Source organism: Canis lupus, chromosome 14, assembly GCF_003254725.2.
Source record: "Canis lupus dingo isolate Sandy chromosome 14, ASM325472v2, whole genome shotgun sequence".
Lineage (NCBI taxonomy): Eukaryota > Metazoa > Chordata > Mammalia > Carnivora > Canidae > Canis > Canis lupus.
Window position 1 is genome coordinate 38,357,956 of NC_064256.1, and position 22,660 is coordinate 38,380,615.

Below are 22,660 nucleotides of genomic sequence, written 5' to 3' on the forward strand. Positions count from 1 at the left end.
TCTCCATAAAGCTGTTGCTTTAAAAATAAGTAACTGGATGAAGTTTATGTCATTCACACAATGGGATACTATCCAGCTATGATACAGAATGGAAAAAAAAAAAAAAAAAAACTCCTTTAAAGCAAAACAAAACAACACAACCCCAGTGACCAGCTCTTTTTACCCCAAGCCCCTTGATCCAAAAGCTTCGGGAGTGGGGCCTACAGAGGGAAATTTATTAAAAGCGATTCTAATGTTCACCAAATAAGAGTCAGTGGCTTCAGAAAAGAGTCAGTCAAGTGATCAACAGTTACAGAATGGTATGCTCACTGCTCCCTATAAAATGGGTAGGCCCGGAGTGCCAGGAGCATTCTCCAACTTCAACATGGGGAGACAGCAGAGGACTTCGTGCACAGGATATCCATGCTGAAACATGACAGACAAGTGGGACTCAGCCAGGTGGATGTGAGTGAGGAAGAGGAGATTACAAAGAGGATAGAAGTTTATGCAAAACTGGGAGGCCAGAGCACATGACACATAGCCCTGCGGATATAGGCAGGGGCTGAAATGAGTTCAACGTGACTGGGAAACACAGCAAAGTGATGAATGACGAACTGTGAACCAGAGCTGATTCATGGAGGATCTAGTAAATCTGGTTAAAAACGTGAAATGTTCATTTATCTATAAAAAAGTGAACAAGGGACGCCTGGGTGGCTCAGTGGTTGAGCATCTGCCTTTGGCTCAGGGCGTGATCCCAGGTCCGGGAATCGAGTCCCACATCAGGCTTCCTGCAAGGAGCCCGCTTCTCCCTCTGCCTGTGTCTCTGCCTCTCTGTGTCTCTCATGAATAAACAAAATCTTTTCTAAAAAGTGAACAAAATTTAGTTTCAATTCCATACTGTTTTAATCTGTTTTTAATAACATTACCAGATATATGAAAAAATAGTGCATTTAAGATAAAAGACATTTATTCTACAAACAATGTTTGTTTTGTGAATGGGTCTGAGAGCTCCTTGCAGTATCTCCAAGGTGAAAACAATCAGAATGGGCACTCTCTGTGGATTTCAATAAATAGGATTTCTTTCACTTCAACCTAAATTGATGAAGACATTACAGTATTGTGGACCAAAATGTAGAAAACAAAATGCTACATTCCAATGACTTTTTTCCCAGAATATTCTAACAATATAACCAAATATAACACTTTCATATTCTCTCTTTAACTGAGCACCTACTATGGATAGCCTACTGTGCTTGGCGATCTGATGGATAGAAACATGAGGCATGGGCACATGCTTTCAAGGCATTTACAGTCTACTGAGGGAGGCAGTATATTTGAATAAATAACAAGCCAGGAGGCACCAGAGTGGAGGAATTGGTTGAGAGTGGGGGGAGATATGAAAGGAATAAAGAGCTAAAGGAAAGAAAGAAATCAATATACTCAGTGGTGAGAAACTGAACTGAGGACTTTCACCTTTTAGTTCAGCCTTGAAAGACTTGGTTTTTCACAGCAAGAGACAATGAACGTGCTTTCTAGGCAACAAGAGGGTAGGCAAAAAGCAAAATGTTCAGTTGCTGAGTAAAGTGCAGGCTGCCAGTGCTCAGGGTTGGGGAATGAAGGGTAAAGGCGGGCACTGAGCCCAGGCTGCCAAATCCTGACTCTAGGCTAAGGACTCTACGACTAAATGGGGAAAGAAAGGACCTGGGGTTTCAGTCTCAGATCCATCTAGTATTAGCTGTAAAGCAGCCACACCTGGAGCTATAACAGTACCTACTATGGGTGCCTGGGGTGGCTCAGTCAGTTAAACATCTGCCTTTGGCTCAGGTCATGATCCTGGGATTGAGCCCCGTGCTGGGCTCCCTGCTCAGTGGGGAGCCTGCTTGTCCCACCCTCTGGGGCCCTCCTCCCCAACACATGCTTTCTCTCTCTCTCCCATAAATAAATAAAATCTTTAAAAATAATAACAGGCCTACTCTGGTCTTGCTCTGAGGATTAAAGGCAATAAGTCATCTACAGCACATAGGACAGTGTGGCACAAGAAGTTCAGCAGCTACTGCTGCTGCTATTAATTTCATTACCATTAACTATATAAGCCACTCAGGAATTTTTAGCAACACAATGACAGCATTTAAAGAATTTACCTGCCTGTGATATGCAGGAGAGCCCGAGGGAGGAAAGTCCACCTGTAAGTAATGTTAGGACAGTGCGCAGAAGTCCCTAAGACCCTGAACTAACAGGGTGCAGGGGCAACAGGAAAGGATCCGTGTGAAAGGTGCTGAGGAGGAGAGAGCCAAGAGTTCGGGTAAGCATAAACTGTGGCCTGAAACAGTAGCGACTGGGAAGTCAAGACAGAATTTTCCAGAAGAGAGGACTGAAAAGCTGATGAATAAGATGTAGACAGAAAAGAAATTCACAGGGAACTATAAACAACTCTCAATTATGCATGGAAGGCTCTTTCAACTGAACAGCTTCCATCTTCCTCTTTAGGCACACCCCCATCACTTCTGTGGGCATTTAGGTTGGAGGGTTCCCCAACCCCTCCTGGGGTACTCCTGAAATGGAATTAACAGTTAAGAAAACATAGTATTTCTAAGAGGCACATTATAAATAAAACTGAATTATTCAGCTCCTCGGGTAGGGAAAAACATTAAACTACCCCCTAAAACTGGAATGGAAGTAGAAGGAAAAAAGGATGGCAAATTCCTTTCCACCCTATTTTGCCATTAGCCCTTTAGGTGGTAACCATGAAACAAACTTCTCCTTGCCCTCAGTTTCAGTACAAGAGAGCAAAGAGCTGAAATGTAGCACCTTTACTAAAAGGTTGCTGCAGGAGCATTTAAGAGTCTGTAGTGCTTTCTGACTCTCCCCAGTTCTAGGAATGGAAACAGAGAAACCAGCTAGCTTTCCATCACTTTTCCTTACGAGGCATAAAGCATCCCTGTGTTCAGAGTTCATTTACCATAGTGGGTAAGACCCATCAGGTTTCTCTTTAGATTTAGGTGAAAGTTTCAATGTAAGTGAAAGAATTTCCTTTCCTCCTTATTATTAAATGTCCCCCATCTATCAAGCCCACAAACCATAAGTTCAACCACAAAAATCAATGGCAGTAAGAGTCTCAACAATTCCAAAAAGAGTACAACTAGATGCTTGATACCGGCAGCAGTTAAGTGCACAGCCCAACCTGGCATGGTTTAAATGCATTGTATCACTGGACTCTGTAAGTCAACAATTCATTGAATAGTGGGAGCAGGAGAGATTTCTGTGCCATGGAAGGAGCTAAAGATTCAGAGTCAGAAAGTCAATTAACAAAATCTAGTTCAGCAATTTACTATCGACCTGGGGTTAGTTCTTGAACCTAGGCTGCAGTTTCTTGATCTGAAAAATGGAGACAACCTCAAAACACTGCCTCTAAGAGGGTGAAGATTAAATCAGCAAATGCAAGCTATGGCAGCCTGGTGGGATCTGTCCTACAATAAAACTGTTAGCTAGTATCAAAACTGTATCTCAATAATGATAAAGCACCAAGTATTCTTTTGGCTAAGCAATACAGTTTTTAGTATATGTGCTGCCGAAGCGAGCACTAAGCAATACAGTTTTTATTACAAATAAAGCTAAATGTCTATTGGCTGTAATGGTGAAAACCACATTTTAGCTTCTTGGAAGTGGTCCAGCACAACAGAAAATGAACTAGAATTTTAGGTCTGCCAGGATAATCTTGGGGAAACTGGTTAACCTGCTAGAGTCTCAACTTCCCATCTGCTTAGAAATACCTACCTAATAATAAGACTATGATAATGTTTAATGAGATAATCTATATAAATCTCCTAGTACATATCCAGTTCTTAGTAGGTACTCAATCAATCATAGTTACTGGTACACGTCAATTTTCCCAACAGGAAAAAAAAAAGATATATAAGCATGAAAATCAAAACCAGCTGTGAAATCACCATTCTTCATATTTTACAGAGAAGTTTTTATTCATTTATCCCATAATTTTTTCTTGCATCCCTACTCTGTGTCAGGCACTCTTGTTGACTTTGGGGATGGAATGATGGACAAGACAGATAAAGCCTCTGCTTGCCCGGAACTTCCACTCTAGTGGGGGGAAGGCAGACAGTAAACAGCCCCAGGAGATAATTTCAGACAGAGAGGAGTGCTATGAGGAACACAAAACAGGGTGGGGTGCCAGCACGCTGGTTGGGGGGCTGCGGGGGGTGATGGGGGAGGAATGATCATTTAGCTAGGGTGCATTTCAGCCCAGGCCTGCCTGATTGGTGCCCTTTGGCCAGAAGGGGAAATTCATCTTGTATGACATTTAGAGGTAGAGTCTGGATGATCAGAAATCAGACCTACATTTTTACCAGTGGGGGGATCTCTTCTGCAGCTGCAGCTTAAAATATTTCTAAATACCCAACCCAGCGCTCCAACTGTGAGGGTCCGCGCAACATCTGGGGGCTTCAGATGGTGGGGTGGGGAGGGCTTCAGATGCACCCAGCACGGTTCCCGTGCACGTCCAAAGCGACAAGTTCAGAGTCGCCCCCCCTCCCCCCGCCCCCAGGTCAGGGTCCTGCTGAGGCCGGTACTTTGTGAGACGCCGGGGGAAGAGGGCAGGTGTGCAGAAGGTGGCCGGCAAGTTGCATTAACGAAGGAAGGCGGCTTGCCCGGCTTAAGAAATATCTGGACGATCAACCATAACGCCCTCCAGTGACTCTAGGGGCTGCAGACGCTCCCCAGGGCGCGGGACGCCCAAGGGGCGGGTGTCCCCGGCGGGGCTAACCGGGAGGGGGGCAGGCGGAGCCGGGGGGCGGCGAGCGGGCCCGGGCCCCCAGCACGCCCCATCCCGCGGAGGCGGCGCCGCCCGCGCTCGGCGCCCCACACAGGTTTCCTGTATCTCCCGCCCCGCGCCGCGCCTCTCGCTGCCCAGGCAGGACAGTCCCTCCGAGGACGGCGCTCCAGGGTGGGCAGCAGCAGCCCGGCCCTGCCCCCGGAGCCCGGCGCCGGCCGCCGCAGCCATCCCCGCCGCTCGGGGCGGCCCCAGTGCCGGTTCCTCCCCGGGTCCCCGGGGTCTGGGGCCCTCCCCCACCCGCGGCGCTTGCCAGCCCCCACCCCCAGGACCATCCCGGCGGGCGCGCGGGCGCTCACCTGCCGCGCTCAGCCGCCGGGGACGCCGTCTGTGGCTCCGGTGCCGACTCCCGGATCCGTCCCCAGAGCCGGGAGGAGGCAGAGCCCGCCGCTCCGGTCCCGCTCCGCAGCGCGCCGAGGGCGGCTCCCGCGCCAGCCGCAGGCGATCGAGGCGGGGACGGCCACCGGCGGATGGACAGCGGGGCCAGAGCCCGCACCGCGCGCCGGCCGCCCTGCGCCGGGGCCCTGCTGCCCTGCCCGGCTCGCTGCCCCGCGCTCGCGCGGCCGGTTCCCGGTACTTTGCCCAGAACTTCTCCGCGCGCCGCGGGTAGGTGAGCTGGAGGAGCAGCGCAGGGGCGGGGGCGAGGGGGAGGAGCCTGTGGCGGCCCCGGGGGCGGGGCCACGCGGGGGGCGGGCGGGCGCCGGCAGCAGGACCGCGCCCCCACCAATCAGGAGTCGGCTCCGAGGAAGGGGGCGGGGCGATGTGCTGGGCAGGGGCGAGCGGCTTCCGTGACGCAGGCTGGGCAGTTGGGACCCAGGTTCCCGGCAGGTGGGGAGGGGGGCAGTGGGGGGAGCGGGGAGCTGCAGCAGCGCCGAAAAAGGGCCGCCGGCAGCCCCGCGCGCAGCTCACGTGCTGTGGGGGCTCAACGAATGTTCCTCGAGCGGCGTGTCCAGGCCCGGGAAGGAGGGAAGAGAAGCAGAACGGGGAGACGAGAGGGCGGAGCGGGAGGGGCTGGTTCAAGGAGACCGTGCCAGGGGACACACGTGCAAACGGGCAAAGCGGACTCGACCTCGTGAGGGTGTCACAGGCAAAGGGATGGAGAACGGAGAGGAAAACATAGTGAAAGGAGGGCTCGGCATCGGATGACCTCGGATGACAAAGGACAGAATCGGCGGGGGACGCCCGTCCAAGACTGTGACCCTAACATCCAGAGGCAGTGATGCAGAGTCGTGCCGGGGGCCCAGGAGAGGACCTGAGGGGACTGTGGTGGTTTTGTTCCATGCTCTTCATGGACGAGGGGGCAGGGGGAGAGGGCATCGCAGTTGCAATGAAACTGCCCAGCTCCTGGATGGACACGCAAGTCCGCCCGACCTGACTGCCCACTCGCTCCTCGCCCCCTTGGACCCTAGCAGGAAGGCAGCCTGGGTCACCTGGGGCCACGTTAGAGACCTCAGCACAGTGCCCCAACTGGCCGGGTGGGGAAGGGAATTCATTTACTCGGCGCCTGCTGCGGGCGCCTGGAGCAGATGGGCGCTCGCTTGGGTGATGACTGCACCCCGGTTCCTGCTCTCCAGGGGCTTACGTTCCGGCGGGAAGCGCACCAGGCACAAAGAACGTAGACAAATGTAGACAAACGAGTAACTACTGCTGAACGCTGAGGTCATTGCTAAGCGGAGTTGTCACAAGTATGCGGTAGGGCGCTGGGAAGTGCCCTGTGGGCTTCTAGGCGGAGGTGGCCTGCTCTTTCTTTCTTCTTTTTTTCTTTCTTTCTTTCTTTCTTTCTTTCTTTCTTTCTTTCTTTCTTTCTTTCTTTCTTTCTTTCTTTCTTTCTTTCTTTCTTTCTTTCTATTTTATTTATTTATTCATGAGAGACACAGAGAGAGAGAGAGGCAGAGGGAGAAGCAGGCTCCATGCAGGGAACCCAATGTGGGACTCGATCCCGGGACTCCAGGGTCACGCCCTGGGCGGAAGGCGGGAGCTAAACCGCTGCGCCAGCCGGGCTGCCCCGGAGGTGGCTTTCGTGCAGATTCCAGAACCGGGGAAAGGAGCGGCCACGCCGCGCTGCAGGCAAAGGAAAAGAAGCTCCCTGGAGACGCAGCGAACCTGCCCGAGCGAGCTGAACAATGCGTGTGACTCGCCGGCTCCGAAATGTTCAATTGCAGCGCCACGTATCACCTGCGGCCCTGGACGCGTTTCCCGCCTCCCAGCTGACCCCAAATTGAGGTTTCCAGGTGTCTTGCCAGAGCCACACTATCTACGATTCATTCGCGGCGCTAGGTTTTCCGCGTGCCGGGGCGATCCCCGCGGCGTCGGGAACGTCTGGGATCCGGGGGGCGGGCGAGGGCGGGAGCGTCCCCACGCGCGCAGGACCCGCCTCGCGCGCACCCAGGGCCTTCGCGGGCCAGGCCTGAAATCGGATGACTCGGAAATTCTCCAGTGGAGCCCCGCCCCGGCGGAAGCCAGGTGGCCCCGCAGGTCTGGCGGGCGCCCGCGCAGGTCCGGAAGATCTCGGGGGGCACCTGGGCCACGCGCGGCCTGCAAGGCCCGAGCCGCTCAGACTTTGTTTTGCAAACCCTTCCTCCAGTTTTCCGTAATTCCCCCCCTGGGAGACAGGCTCGCTCTTTCCTCCCTCTCCTCCAAGCTCTTTCTACCCCCCCCCCCCCACTTTTTTTTTCATTTCCACTCTCAACCTCCCACTCTTCACCCCGTTTCATTAGCCTTGTTTTGTTTTTCTGCAGGGGACAAGCCTTTTTTTTTTCCCCCATTTTCCCAAGATTAAATGATTATTGAAAAAAAAAAAAAAAAAGCACGGGGGGGGGGGACAAGCTTTAAATCCTAAAGGAAGTTACTAGCATAGGGCTTTCTTGTTGAAACTAGCAAACCCTTCCTAGCTTTTTCTTCAATTTCTTCCAAATAGCCAAGTGTGTCTATTTGTTTTGTCTATTTGTACTTGCCATTAGAAACGACAAATACCCACCATTTGCTTCGACGTGGATGGAACTGGAGGGTATTATGCTGAGTGAAATAAGTCAGTCGGAGAAGGACAAACATTATATGGTCTCATTCATTTGGGGAATATAAAAATTAGTGAAAGGGAATAAAGGGAAAGGAGAGAAAATGAGTAAAAATATCAGTGAGGGAGACAGAACATGAGAGACACCTAACTCTGGGAAACAAACAAGGGGTAGTGGAAGGGGGGGGTGAGCGGGGGTTGGGGTGACTGGGTGATGGGCACTGAGGGGGGCACTTGGCGGGATGAGCACTGGGTGTTATGCTATATGTTGGCAAATTGAACTCCAATAAAAAAATTTTTTAAAGAAAATTTTTAAAAATGTACTTGAGGCAGTTAATTGGATAGGATGAGTTATTCATATTCACACTGCGACTCACCTCCAAGAAAGAAAGGAACATACTGTGCCTTTTCAGAGTTTCATTTCCTCTTCTAAATAAGCTTCCAGGTTCACCAGCCTCTAAAAACAAAGGGAAAAAAAAGTTGAATCCCATGCAGAGCTCTAATTTTTTAAAAATCTCAATATCCTAAATCAGCTTTCTCCTCGGAGTTTTATTTTATTTTATTTTATTTTATTTTATTTTATTTTATTTTATTTTATTTTATTTTATTTTATTTTATTTTATTTTTTTCCCTCGGAGTTTTATTTTAAAGCAAGGACCTGAATGTCCCCTCTGGTGGAGATGAGTGGTTCTATAGTAAGAGTTTCTGAGGATCCTCTTTCAACTGTTGAACAAATACTTTCTATCTTTGGAGGCATACCCATCACGGTGGGAATTTTCCAGAATTGACTGAATGTTCTGAGCTTCTGAAATTAGTAATAGGCAAGATGTTTCTCGAGTATACGTGTTTTGATGGTAAAGGAAGCTGATGATAATGGAGTGTCACGGTGCGGAACGCCCGAGGCCTCTAGAATAAGACTACCTGGGTTCCTGTCCGGTCATGACCACTTCCTGATTCTGAGATCACCTTTCTCTGTTTTCTCATTTTCTTCCTGTGCAGTAAAGGCATTGGATTGGATCAGGGGTGACATATCTTACTTAGCTTACATGCTGCCATTCCCTGCCCTGCCTCATATCAGACATCGCTATTAAGTAAAGGCTATTGGGATGCCTGGGTGGCTCAGCAGTTGACTGTCTGCCTTTGGCTCAAGGCATGATCCTGGGATCTGGGATCGAGGTCCGTATCAGGCTCCCTGCAGGGAGCCTGCTTCTCTCTCTGCCTGTGTCTCTGCCTCTCTCTCTGTGTCTCTCATGAATAAATAAATAAAATCTTTAAAAAAAAAAAAAGTAAAGGCTATCTTTCCTACTGAGTCCAAATAGGGCCTCAGAATCCTTCTCAATACAGTGCTTTACAAAGCTGCTACTGATAAATCAGTGTCCAGTGTCCACATGTTGGTAATACAGAATCCAGAATCCCCATGCTGGGGCTATATGAACTTTAAGCCTTTTTATTTTATTAATTTATTTTAAGATCTTATTTATTTATTCATGAGAAACACAGAGAGAGAGAGGCAGAGGGAGAAGCAGGCTCCACGCAGGGAGGCTGATGTGGGACTCCATCCTGAGACTCCAGGATCACGCCCTGGGCCAAAGGCTGGCGCTAAACTGCTGAGCCACCCAGGGATCCCAAGCCATTTTAAGATTAAGATCTTACATCATCTTTCCCCCAGGGAGCCTGCTTCTCCCTCTGCCTGTGTCTCCATGTCTCTGTATCTCTCATGAGTAAATAAATAAAACCTTTAAAAAAAAAAAATCTTAAATCATCATACAATTAGAGCTTCAATCTTCTAGAATGGTGAATATATGACAAATGTGATGAGAAGGAACCATAATTCATCACCTCATCAATCCCTTTTATGGGGGTGGAGGACAGAGTTCATTCCAGCAATTTGACTGTAATCATACAGCTTTATGAGTGGCTAGACGCTGAGTCTCCTACCTCCTCAAAGTATCCTCTTTTTGCCACCTCCATCGTCAATGGGAGGTGGAAGAAACAGTTGTCTGAAGTGATGATACAACCTTCCCCAACCTGTACATATTTTTTTCTCCTTAATCTGGAATATGAATCAAAGTATTTAGTCTCATAGGAACACCTTGTAAGCATTCTTTCAAAAGCCTTAGTCCTCATGACGAAAGACTGCACAATGGAGGAATTCACCAATTCCCCTATTAAATGTAGATTGACAGGCTCCTTTGTAAAAGGATCCATTTTTAGCAGGCACTTTAAGAGATCCAAAGATGAATCAGTGGGTGTCCCTGCCCTCAATATTTTTATAGTTTCATATATTGGACAGATCAGAAATGGATATAAATAACCAATACAGGCTAAAAAATAGAAAAAGTCCTGTAAGAGGTACCAAAACTGTGTTTAGAGAAGCGTGAAATCATTTGGGGACTTGGGAGCAAAGAATCGCTTCCTGCATGTCTTTGTTGACATTTTTAGCTTTTTGATCAAATATTGCTATTTACTGCAGTCAAGTCATCCTCGTAGAGGGAGTGGCACCACTGTTAGGGTTCCTGGTGTAGACAGAGTTCCTGCTCAGTTTAAGTGGATACTACCAGGGCAACTAAAGTTCATTCTCACTCTGATAGCGATCTTCACCAGATGTTGAAAATCTCTGGAATGTTCTAGAGAAAGACTGCTCATCTTTAATGACAACAACCTAGGTTTCTGCCAAGCATCTGATAGAACCAGTTTTTTAGCACATTATACTGTGGGAGCACAGGCTACATGTAAAAAAGGAACATGGAAGAAGTGAAGGGCACTAACGTCATATACATTGAGCCATGACACCATATTTCCTTCAGGACTGAGCTACCTTGGAAGTCAAGCTGAGCATTCCATTGACTTTTCGAGACTGTCTTCCTAGCACACGGGCATTCTGTAGTATTCTTTTGGGTAAATATTAAGTATAAAAATAATAACCCACACGTGTTAAGTATTTACATAGCAGCCACAGCCGAACTGGGCTCCTAAAATTCTGTCACTCCTGCCACCGTCAGGAGGCTGCCCATCTGGATGGATGCCTGGGTGGCTCAGCGGTTGAGCGTCTGCCTTCAGCTCAGGGTGTGATCCCAGAGTCCCAAGATCGAGTCCCACATCAGGCTCCCTACTGGGAGCCTGCTTCTCCCTCTGCCTATGTCTCTACCTCTCTCTGTGTCTCTCATGAATAAATAAATAAAATCTTAAAAAAAAAAAAAAAAAGGAGGGCTGCCCATCAAACCAGAAAGACTTGGCAAAAGTGCCAGACCCAAGCCCCTCTTGCCCCAACCACAGCAGCAAAACGATGCCTCGAATCCTGCTTCTCCTCTCTTACCTCATTTCCCAGTTCATGCCTTGCGTGCATGCATCTGATTGGTACATTCCAAGTCACATTCACAAGTCTACCTGTAAGGAGGGCTGGGAAATGTAATCTTCAGCTTTTCAGCCTCTCCAGTAAGGCACGTTAGAAGGAGGTTGGGTCAGATTGAGTGAGCATCCACCACGTCTTTCCTTCAAAGCTCCAACAAGCATCTTGGCAGAAAAAAGTCCTATGTGTTACATCCTCTTTGACGTGTTTCAGTAGATATAGAATAACCCAGAAAGCCAAGACCTGTTCCAGCCTCCCTCAGTTCCCATCTCAGTCTCTACCAGCAACGCCACTGTATCCCAAAGCACCAGCATTTCTTGCCTCTATTTAGTTAGGTGCTCATCTGATATTCGCTTCTGGATTATAAGTGGTTTTTCTTATTCTTCCCTTCAACATAACACAGTGTTCCCTACGTAAAAGATGTTTTATCTGTTGTTTATTGAACAAAAGCATAAACATATTTTTCCCAAAACTATGATCTAAATTCATTTAGCAAGGTAGTAAAATTATGTTCCTCTTGTCTGCTAGAATACTTTGGCTTCAAAGAAGAGAAAACCAATTAAAAATCACTTAACAGGAAGGAGATGTATTATCTCACATTACAGGAAGTCTGCAGATATAGTGATTTCGGTGTTGGTTCATTCAGAAGCTCAAACATGTCAGCAATAGTCCCAGGTTCTTCCTGTCTTTCTGCTCTGCCAAGCTCACCATGAGGGCTTCCTCCTCAGGCTGGACATGATGTAGATACACCAGTTACCAACATCATGTTCAGAGGCAGAAAAGAATATCCCTCCCTTCAGTCATAGTCTATAAGAAGCGTCTCCTACAAGTTCCCCAGCCAGGTGATATTCATGTTTCATTGGCCAGAATTGGGGCACATGGCCATTCACACTTAAAGCAGTTACTAGCCAAGTGTCGGCATGATTGATTTAGACCAGGTTCTCCCTGGAAAAATGAAACCAAACAAAAAGCTGGAGTTCAATTAGCAAATATTGTAGACTGTGTTACATTTCATCAATATCTGCTTTCCTTTACTAAGAGAGGATTATACTCCCCTTCCTCCCACCCACTACCCCATCCCCACCATCCACTGAAGTCAGTCTTAGCCACATGACATACTTAGGCCACTAAAATGACAGTAGAAGCCTTAAGAGCCAGGGCTTGCCTTGCTCTGCTAATATCCTATCATGGGCACCAGCACTCTCGCAGTCAGAGACTGTTCCCTCTGCCTGCCTCCTGGTGTAAGAAAGATAAAGATGCAGGAGTATGGACCCAACTGAGGTGAAATACACTCTTCCCACAAATGAGAAATAAATTTTTGTGGTTACATCATTGAGATTTTGGAATTGTTACTAACGTATATCTTAATGCATTTCTCCTGTTACATCAGGAAAAAAATGAGGAATAGATGTTGAGAAAGCAACCCCAAGTGTTGCTGTATTTCATTCCAAATAGAAAAGAAAACCAGTATGAACATAGAAGTGATATGACACACCTGACATCAGCATGTCAAAGCATCCCTTGAGCCCTAACTCAGGAGCTGTGATTGTGAGGGACTAAGGGGAGGGCAGAATGGGAAGGAACTGCTTAATGCGTATGACCTTTGACTTTGGAGTGATGGGAATGTCTTGGAAGTAGATAGAAGAGGTAGTTGCACAACACTGAGAATATTCTAAATGCCACTGAATTGCTCATTTTTAAATGGTTAGTTTTGGGACACCTGGGTGGCTCAGCAGTTGAGCATCTGCCTTCGACTCAGGGTGTGACCCTGGGATCTGGGATCAAGTCCCCCATTGGGCTCCCTGCAGGGAGCCTGCTTTTCCCTCTGCCTGTGTTTCTGCTTCTGTCTCTCATGAATAAATAAATAAATCTTAAAAAAAATAATAAGATGGTTTGTTTTCTGTTATGTGAATTCACCTCAATTATTTATTTTTTAAAAAGTCAAGGGAGGAGCATCTGGGTGGCTCAGTGGATTAAGCATCTGCCCTTGCCTGGGGTCATGATCCCGGGGTCCTGGGATCAAGTCCCACATCGGGCTCCCTGCTCAGGGGGGAGTCTCCTTCTCCCTCTGCCTGCCAATCCCGCTGCTTGAGCTCTCTTTCTCTCTCTCTCTTTCTCTCTCTCTCAAATAAATAAATAAAATATATTTTTTAAAAAGTCAAGGGAGAGGGAAAAAGGAGTCAACATTTTAAAAATGCTGCCTTGAGGGGATCCTGGATGGCTCAGTCCATTAAACCTCTGTGGTTAAACCTCTGCCTCCAGCTCAGGTCATGAGCTCCTGCTCAGCGGGGAGTCAGCTTCTCCCTCTGCCCTTCCCCTGCTCATGCTTGCTCTTTCTCTGTCTCAAATAAATAAATAAACAAAATCGTTTTTTAAAAATGCTGCCCAGAGAAACAAATCATAAAATAGTGTTATTTTCCCAAGGAAGGCTTTGATGTCCATGGAGAGCAGGTTTAGTGGAGGCTAAAGACAGATTTTTTAAAAATATAAACTATATAAGCCTGCTTCTGTCTCTGCCTATGTCACATAAATGTGAATAAATGTACTCTAGGCAGTGAGGAAAGCATATGGACTTTGTGACATCATCTCTTTTGACTGTACAAGACCTTTCATGTTTAATTTTTTTAAGTTTTTTTTTTCTAGGTTCCAGAAAGTTGGGATTATTAGATAACCAATCCTTGAATACATAGTTTATTCTTCTAGGTAAATTTCTTGTATATACATTTCAATTGTACATGGTTTAAAGACCAAGGATGGTGTCCCTATTTCTACCGGTCCCTGCTTTCGCAGGCCATGCTGTGTATACCAAAAGCTATCAGCAATGCATTTCCATTTATTATGGTAGGATCTGCACTCCCAGCTAATACAGCCGCAGTCAGCTCTCTGCCCATTCCTTAGTGAAAACAAATGGGTCACATGAAAGCTAGAAGCATTCTGGAATTGTCATTCCCAAAGTTGGACAGTGAGAGCTGCCCCTCAATGCCTGGAGATGCCAGGTTCTGCACCATATGGGCTCTGCCACAGATGTGGGTGTGGACCTCTCATTAGACCGCATCTGACCCCAGATCATTGGACTCCTGGATCTGTCCTGAGCATCTTGAGAATGATCCATTTGGTGGAGAAGAGCACGGAGAAATTCCAGGGTGTGGCACAGAATTCCAACTTCTGAAACACCTAGGCTAGATGAGAGATTCACTTCAAAGGAATATCTGAGAACCGCATATTAGAAATCAAAGCTTTAGCAAATAATTCCCGGAGGACAATCATCCTCAGCTTCCTGCATACTCACTGTTCATTATTCATTTTTGTTTCCCTTTCTTTTTTTTTTTTTTTTGTTTCCCTTTCTTAGAGCACTTTTTTGTGGCTCTCTAAAATGACGTTCCTCTGAAGTTTTGTCCAGGGATGACCTTCAAACTTCAGATAACACTTTGTATATATTTCTTCCTTTTTTTTTTTTGAGATTCTATTTATTTATCTGAGAAAGATAGATACCTGATATCTGAGCCACCTAGATACCCCACTATTTCTACATATCTATCACTCCAGTAAAAAAAAAAAAAAAAAAAAATTAAAGCTTGGTTTAAATCTTTGAAACAAAACTGAATTTTCCAAGTTATGACTTGAGATTAGATGCCACTTAATGGTTAAAAAGGAGGAAAAAAATGATTTCTAATTAGTGTTGGCCAACTGGTCTGCACTTCAGCTCTCTCATGGTTTTCTTAGGCTTATGTTCCATGAAAGGTAAAAAGAATCTCCCACTTGGTTGATTGCCTTTTCCTGCTTGTTATCCAGAAAACTATTTTTTGTATAGCAAGCTATATTCTATAGTTATCTCAACTGGAGTGCTGTAAAATTTCCAATGATGTCAAGCATCAAGTTTTGTATTTGGCTTAAAGAATCTTTTCATTCTGCTAACAGCTGCTCTCCTATGTCAAGGACTTCTGAGACCACCTCCACATTGGAGGATTCATTAAGAGGATGCACAGGTCTTAGCACACAGTCATACTCATGACTCTGATTTATTCTAGCCAAAGGATACAACTCAAAACCAGCAAAAAGAAAAGGTGCATGGAGCGAAGTCTGGTGGAAACAAGGCACAAGCTTCTAAGAGTCCTTGCCCCATGGAGTCACACAGGATAAGACATGCTTAATTTCTCTGACAATGAGTATTGCGACAACCCAATAAAGTGCTGCCAACTAGGGAGGCTAAGTGTCCAGGGCTTTTACCGGGGGCTAGTTCCATAGGCACCCTCTGCCTAGCATATGCTACAACTCCAGACTCCCAGAAGGCAAGCAGGTGTTCACCATAAGCCACATTGTTTGCACAAACACTTCAGGCACAGCAAGATACTCAGCAGTTAAGGAATTGTGGGAACTTTGCCTACATCTAAGTTCCCAGATGCTAGCCAACAGTCAACCGTGGGAGCAGGACTCTCACAGGATCATTGTAGTCTGAGACCTGTCATGAACTCTTTCGCACATCTTCTCTATACTTGAAGTGTGGCTTGCCTACCCACAAACTTCCTTAAAATAATGAACTGTATTCTTTGCTTCTCAAGAGTGGGCTGAGCAGGTACATTTCCAAGGATCTGTTTCCTGTCTTGACATTCTATGGCAGGACCTACATGTCTGCTTTCAGGAAAATGAAGCAGTGTTTTGCTGGGAAATATGCACAGACTGAGGATACTAGTGTGGCAGGCCTTCTAGGGCTGTTCACAGAATACCCAAGACATGTTGGTGAAGCTTTGGTCAAATCAGATAATAATGAGTCCATGTATTCACTATCTATTTTTTTTTAAAGAGTCTTACTCTTCAATGGCATACATAATCTTCACATCCATCTTGTCCATTCTTTTATCTCCCATTAGTGTCATTAGTCATCATGAAATATAAATCCAAGTGGTCATGGTTTTAAGTACATGCCCTTATTTTAACAATAAGCAAGCAAATAAGGCCATTGTTGCCTTTGCTTATAGGAGAAATCACATTTTCAAACAATGCTCATAATAAAGAAATGAAGACCTCATAATGTCAGCAAACATGTATAGGCATCCCAGTGTCACAGCAGGGACTTTGGCCAAGTTGGTGTAGAAGATGTTGCCCCTGGTTTAGGAAGAGGATGATCACTAGTGATCACATGGAAACTTTCCTTCAAAGTAGTAGTGGGTTTGATTTATTTCCTCAAGTATGAAGATGGATTTGTGTTGTTCACGCTGTAGGTTAGGAGTGGCAAGAATAGAATGTTCTTCCCTCTGCAGTGAAAAATCAGTATCTTGGCTTTGCATGGTGTCTTCAATTCCCAACTGAATGGATCATTACTATGGGTTGAATCATGTCCCTGACAATTCATGTGTTGGAGAGTCTTGTCCTCCAGTACCACAGACTGTGGCCTTATTTGGAGATAGGATCTTCACCAAGTTAAAATGAAATAATTATGATGGTTCCTAATCCAACATGACCAGTGACTTATAAAGAAGGGAATTTTGAACACAGATACACACACTAGGAGAACACCATGTGAAAATCAAGGCAGAGGTTGGGGGGATGTCCCTGCTAGCAATGGCAGAGATTGCCAACAAACCACCAGAAGCTAGGAGAAAGACAAGACACAGACTCTTCTGCACGGCTCTCAGTAGGGACCAACCCCGCTGACAAACTGATCTCATACTTCTGGCCTACAGAACCGCAAGACAGTAAATATCTGTTGTTTAAGCCACTGTGTTTGTGGTACTTTGTTACAGTAGCTCTAGCAAACTAATAGGACCAGTCAGTGAATTCAATAAAGGTGTACGGAGCTCTGAAAAGCCAGAAAAAAGGATTAGGTGCTGTGAGGAAGCTTAGACTCTGGCAGGAGAGGCAGACATACACACAGCACCCACAGGCTGCCACCCCTATGAACTCCCAACTTTGTTATATCTGCTTTTCAGAAGGATCCCTCTCTCCCCAAAAAGGTCACCTATAAACTATCTATACTATTAGGTTTAACTAAAAATAACACTTAGTAAGAATAGTAACCAAAACTGCTTAAGGTCATGGGTGGCTGAGTTAGTTAAGTGTCTGCCTTTGTCTCAAGTCATGAACCCAGGGTCTTGGGCTTAAGCCCCATGTCAATCCCAGAGGGATTGAGCATGCTCACAGGGAGCCTGTTTCTCCCTCTCCTCCCTGCTCATGCTCTATCTCTCTCTCAATAAATAAATAAAAGCTTTTTAAAAGTTGCTTAAGATTCTATCCATGAATAATGAATGACCACAAACCCTTCCCGAGGCTTTACACCTGTGTAACATCTCATTTAATCTCACAGAAACTTTGCAAGATGGATCCCAATTTATCCTCACTTCTCAGACTAGGAAACTGGGGTTCAGAAGCTTCACCTCTTACCCTGGGTTCCGACTTTTGCATGTCGGAGTGCCCAGCACGACTCTAACACACTCCTGACAGTGTTTCAACACATGTAATCTGTGGCCTCCACATCAGAATCAAATTAGTCACTTGTTGAGATGAAGAGTTTGGGGCCCAGTCCCAGAATTACTGAATTAATTAATCTTGCTCCTGAGAAATCTTTTTTGTTTGTTTATTAACACTAAGTCTCCTGGTGATCCTGACTGACAGGTACTATTAACGCAGCCAGTGAACTCTGCTGCCTTTGAAGAGCTTCTCCGCAGGTCGCCTGTTACTGTCAACTGAGTAGTCTTTAAAACTCCCAACCTCCCCTCCCCACCTGAGTCAGAGTCCCAGGTAGTGTATCTAGGGAATCATTTCTTTTTTTTTTTTTTTTTAAAGATTTTATTTATTTATTCATGAGAGAGAGAGAGAGAGAGAGAGAGAGAGAGAGAGGCAGAAACAGGCAGAGGAGAAGCAGGCTCCCTGTAGGAAGCCTGATGTGGGTCTCGATCCCAGGACTCCAGGATCACACCCTGGGCGGAAGGCAGGCAGGCGGTAAACCGCTAAACCACCCCAGGTGTCCCTAGGGAATCATTTCTAAATATGCTGCAAGGGATTTGAATGGCCAGCCCCCCATTGAGAACTGCTGGTGGGGCATCCATATTTCTAATTCAAAATGTTGGACTCCATCTGACAAAATAAAAGGCAAATCTAAACAACAACCAAACAAACTTTTAAGAGCTATGACTTAAAGCCATCTGAAGGTAGAAAGAGGATTCTGATGGAGGAAGGAGGACCGTGGAATCAGTGCGCACACCTGAGCGGGAGTGGACAGATGTCAAAGACGGGACTGAGAATAGATCAAAAGGCCCAAGATCAAAAGAGTGAAACACCTGACAAGATATTCTGAGTTCATGCAATACCTGGGTGTCTCAGAGGTTGATCTGCTTTGGGCTCAGGGTGTGACCCCACAGTCCTGGGATCAAGTCCCACACTGGGTTCCCCACAGGGAGCGTGTTTCTCCCTCTGCTTATTGGCTCTGCCTCTCTTTGTGTGTCTCTCATAAATAACATAAATAAAATCTTAAAAAAAAAAAAAGATGTTCTGACTTCACAATTAGCCTCAAACTGACTTCTGGAAATGCTTTTCAATATCCAAACTGCACAGGACAGCCACATGTAATACATGTGTATTACAGAGAATTATCTGGTCCAAAATTATGCAGTCAGTAGTGCTGAGGTTGAGGCTTAAACACTAGTTCTATCACGGCCTTGAGCTTAACCCCTCTGAACCTCACTCCATCTTCCCCTATGAAAAATGGGGAGAATAAAAACCCGTGGCACAGTAGTAATACCTAAAATGCTTAAGAAGAGCTTACTGTGGGCCAGATGCAAGAACCAAGATATAGAAATTGATGTTCAGGGGCACTTGGGTGGCTCAGTGGTTGAGCTGCCTTTGGTTCAGGTCATGATCCCAGGGTTCTAGGATCAAGGTCCCAGGGTTCTCCCGTGGGGAGCCTGCTTCTGTCTCTGCCTATGTCTCTATGTCTCTCATGAATAAATAAATGAAATTTAAAAAAAGAAATTGACATTCAGAGAGGTTGGTGACCAGCTCGAGTTGGACAGCTAGTGAGTGGCCGAGCAGGATCAAACACTATCCCTTACCTGGGGCCTCCAAGACTCCAGGTTGGGCATAAAGCTCTCTGGACTATTCAGCTGTATCCCATAGTTTTCTCCCTGAGAACCAATCAGAATCCTGTAGATCCATTGGCAAGAATTTGTTCATCTGTATAAAGCTGAGGTGTCAAAAAAAAATCATAATCAGGAGCCAAGAATGTAACAGAACTAACGGCCAAGTATCTCCAGGGGGTTGTGATGCATTACAATCAGTGGAGGATAGTCATATTGGATGTAAATGGACAATCTAACGTCACTTTTCCAGGAACAAAAACCCTGACTCTAGCTCTTCAGAACCTTAAGGTGTTTAAATTTTCCAACACCATGCCATTTACTGCTGCCAAACCAATAGCTAAATTGCTTTAGCTGGAAGCTTCTTACCCAAATGGGTTTCTTTGACAGAAAATGATGGCTCTATAAACTTAAGTACCAAACAAAGGTCTTATCTTTTTCTTTCGTGGATGTATATGTCCATTGCTTTTCTGTCTTCAAGCTTACAACACTTATTTTTTATCCTGAGCAGGATTTTGTGACTAAAAGTTACAAAATTCTAATCTATTTATTTTAAGGATTTCATTTATTTACTTAAGAGAGAGAGAACACGAGAGGGAGGGGCAGAAGGAGAAGCCAACTCCCTGTTGAGCAGGGAGCCTGACGTGGGGCTCGATCCCAGGATCCCAAGATCATGACCAAAGCTGAAGGCAGCTGCTTAACCAACTGAGCCACCCAGGCACCCCTCAAAATTCAGATATCAGATATGGTTCTAACTCTGGATATACTACCCAATTTTCCTGGGTTTAAGAGTGTAGATTTATAGAAAATAACATTCTCAGTTTTATGTAATAGTGACATCTAATTATTACATGTGTATTATAGCCCATATGCTTGACGTGTACTATTATTCCCATTTTACAGTTGAGGAAACAGAGCCTCGGTTTCCTGATGGTAGCTTGCCTAGTCACAGAGATAAGAAATGACAAGGCATTTAAAACTGGGGCTCTCTGAATCTGAAGCCTGACATAATGCTGTTACACCCTAGCAATGACAAGTGTGATGCAAGCACAGTGACCTACCATGACAGCTTCAAAGAAGAAAAGGAAATTCTAGAACTAGGATTAATCATATTATCTTTAGACTGTTTGAGGAACCTCCACACAGTTTTCCACAGTGGCTGCACCAGTTCACATTCCCACCAACAGTGTAGGAGGGTTCCCTTTTCTCCACATCCTCTCCAACATTTGTTGTTTCCTGCCTTGTTAATTTTTCCCATTCTCACTGGTGTGAGGTGGTATCTCATTGTGGTTTTGATTTGTATTTCCCTGATGGCCAGTGATGCAGAGCATTTTCTCATGTGCGTGTTGGCCATGTCTATGTCTTCTTCTGTGAGATTTCTGTTCATGTCTTTTGCCCATTTCATGATTGGATTGTTTGTTTCTTTGGTGTTGAGTTTAAAAAAAAAAAAGTTCTTTATAGATCTTGGAAACTAGCCCTTTATCTGATATGTCATTTGCAAATATCTTCTCCCATTCTGTAGGTTGTCTTTGAGTTTTGTTGACTGTATCCTTTGCTGTGCAAAAGCTTCTTATCTTGATGAAGTCCCAATAGTTCATTTTTGCTTTTGTTTCTTTTGCCTTCGTGGATGTATCTTGCAAGAAGTTACTATGGCCGAGTTCAAAAAGGGTGTTGCCTGTGTTCTTCTCTAGGATTTTGATGGAATCTTGTCTCACATTTAGATCTTTCATCCATTTTGAGTTTATCTTTGTGTATGGTGAAAGAGAGTGGTCTAGTTTCATTCTTCTGCATGTGGATGTCCAATTTTCCCAGCACCATTTATTGAAGTTAAAAATATACCTGCCCTACGACCCAGCAATTGCACTGTTGGGGATTTACCCCAAAGATACAAATGCAATGAAACGCTGGGACACCTGCACCCCGATGTTTCTAGCAGCAATGGCCACGATAGCCAAACTGTGGAAGGAGCCTCGGTGTCCAACGAAAGATGAATGGATAAAGAAGATGTGGTTTATGTATACAATGGAATATTACTCAGCTATTAGAAATGACAAATACCCACCATTTGCTTCAACGTGGATGGAACTGGAGGGTATTATGCTGAGTGAAGTAAGTCAGTCAGAGAAGGACAAACATTATATGTTCTCATTCATTTGGGGAATATAAATAATAGTGAAAGGGAAAATAAGGGAAGGGAGAAGAAATGTGTGGGAAATATCAGAAAGGGAGACAGAACATAAAGACTGCTAACTCTGGGAAACGAACTAGGGGTGGTAGAAGGGGAGGAGGGCGGGGGGTGGGAGTGAATGGGTGACGGGCACTGGGTGTTATTCTGTATGTTAGTAAATTGAACACCAATAAAAAAAAAAAAAAAAAAAAAAAATATTATCTTTAGAATGGGATTTCAGCTACTTTGCCAGAGGCAAAAGGCGGTTAGTAAGAAAAGTAGGGAAGGGGCGCCTTGGTGGCTCCGTTGGTTAAGCATCCAACTTGACTTCAGCCCAGGTCATCATCTCAGGTCCTGAGACTGAGCTGTGGGTCAGGCTCCACCATCAGCAGGGAGTCTGCTTGAGATGCTCTCTCTCTCCCTCTCCTACCTCCTACTGCCCCTCCCTCTGTACACGTGCTCTTTCTTTCTCTCTCAAATAAATAAAATCTAAAAAAAAAAAAAAAGAAGAAGAAGAAGAAGAAGAAGAAGCATTTCCAATCCTTGCACCCATTTCTTGAAAATCCTGCAAGTTGTCCTAATTCACAGCACATACTACACTTCCCAAGCTACTCTGGGATTTCTGATATGCAAAATCACAAAACTTTCTCAAGCCCCAGACTCACTCCTGTGGTTGTGGGCAGACCTCAGTCCTTTACCACACCGGCCTCTCTGCAAGCTTGCATCAGGACATGGCTGCTGGCTTTCCCCAGGGCGAGTGATCTAAGACAGCGTGTCCAAGACAGAAACCAAATCCTTTTTTTTTTTTTTTTCAAATCCTTTTTATAACCTACTCTTAGAAGTGACCTCTCATCACTTCTGTCCTATTCTGTTCATTAGGAGAGAATCAATAAGCCTAGCCACACGCAAGGAAAAGAGATGACACAGGACATGATTGCTAGTAGGCAAGGATCATCAGGGGCCCCCAAAGACTGCCTACCTTATTATTTTAGGTTATAACAGTATTCCAAAGTTTGGACAGACTATAATTTTTTTTCACTATCAGCCATGATTTCTCATTTATTTTCTTGATTTTTTTTTCTCACTTTCTACTTTTTGTTTGGCTCTACTTTTTCCTTCAGTGTTTTAGAACTTATATATTGTATTCATGTTGACTGGTTGATATTTTTGTCAGGATCTGTATCTTACTACCTACCCAACCCTGAGAATAAGACAAGACTCTCAGGATACTTTTACTCCC

The 22,660-nt window shown here is 45.4% G+C and overlaps 1 protein-coding gene across 7 annotated transcripts in view; it reads right to left on the reverse strand.

The window, feature by feature from the left end:
• Positions 1-5,439, reverse strand: part of OSBPL3 (oxysterol binding protein like 3) — a 177,611-nt gene extending 172,172 nt beyond the window's left edge. For 5 of the 7 annotated variants that reach the window (XR_003143041.3, XM_025464411.3, XM_025464409.3 and 2 more), the window contains exon 1: positions 5,122-5,438. The gene's annotated coding sequence lies outside the window, so the exon portion shown is untranslated. Of the gene's footprint in view, positions 1-5,121 lie in introns of all 7 variants that reach the window. The other 2 variants (XM_049093723.1, XM_025464408.3) reach the window with 1 other exon arrangement.
• Positions 5,440-22,660: the final 17,221 nt, after the last annotated feature.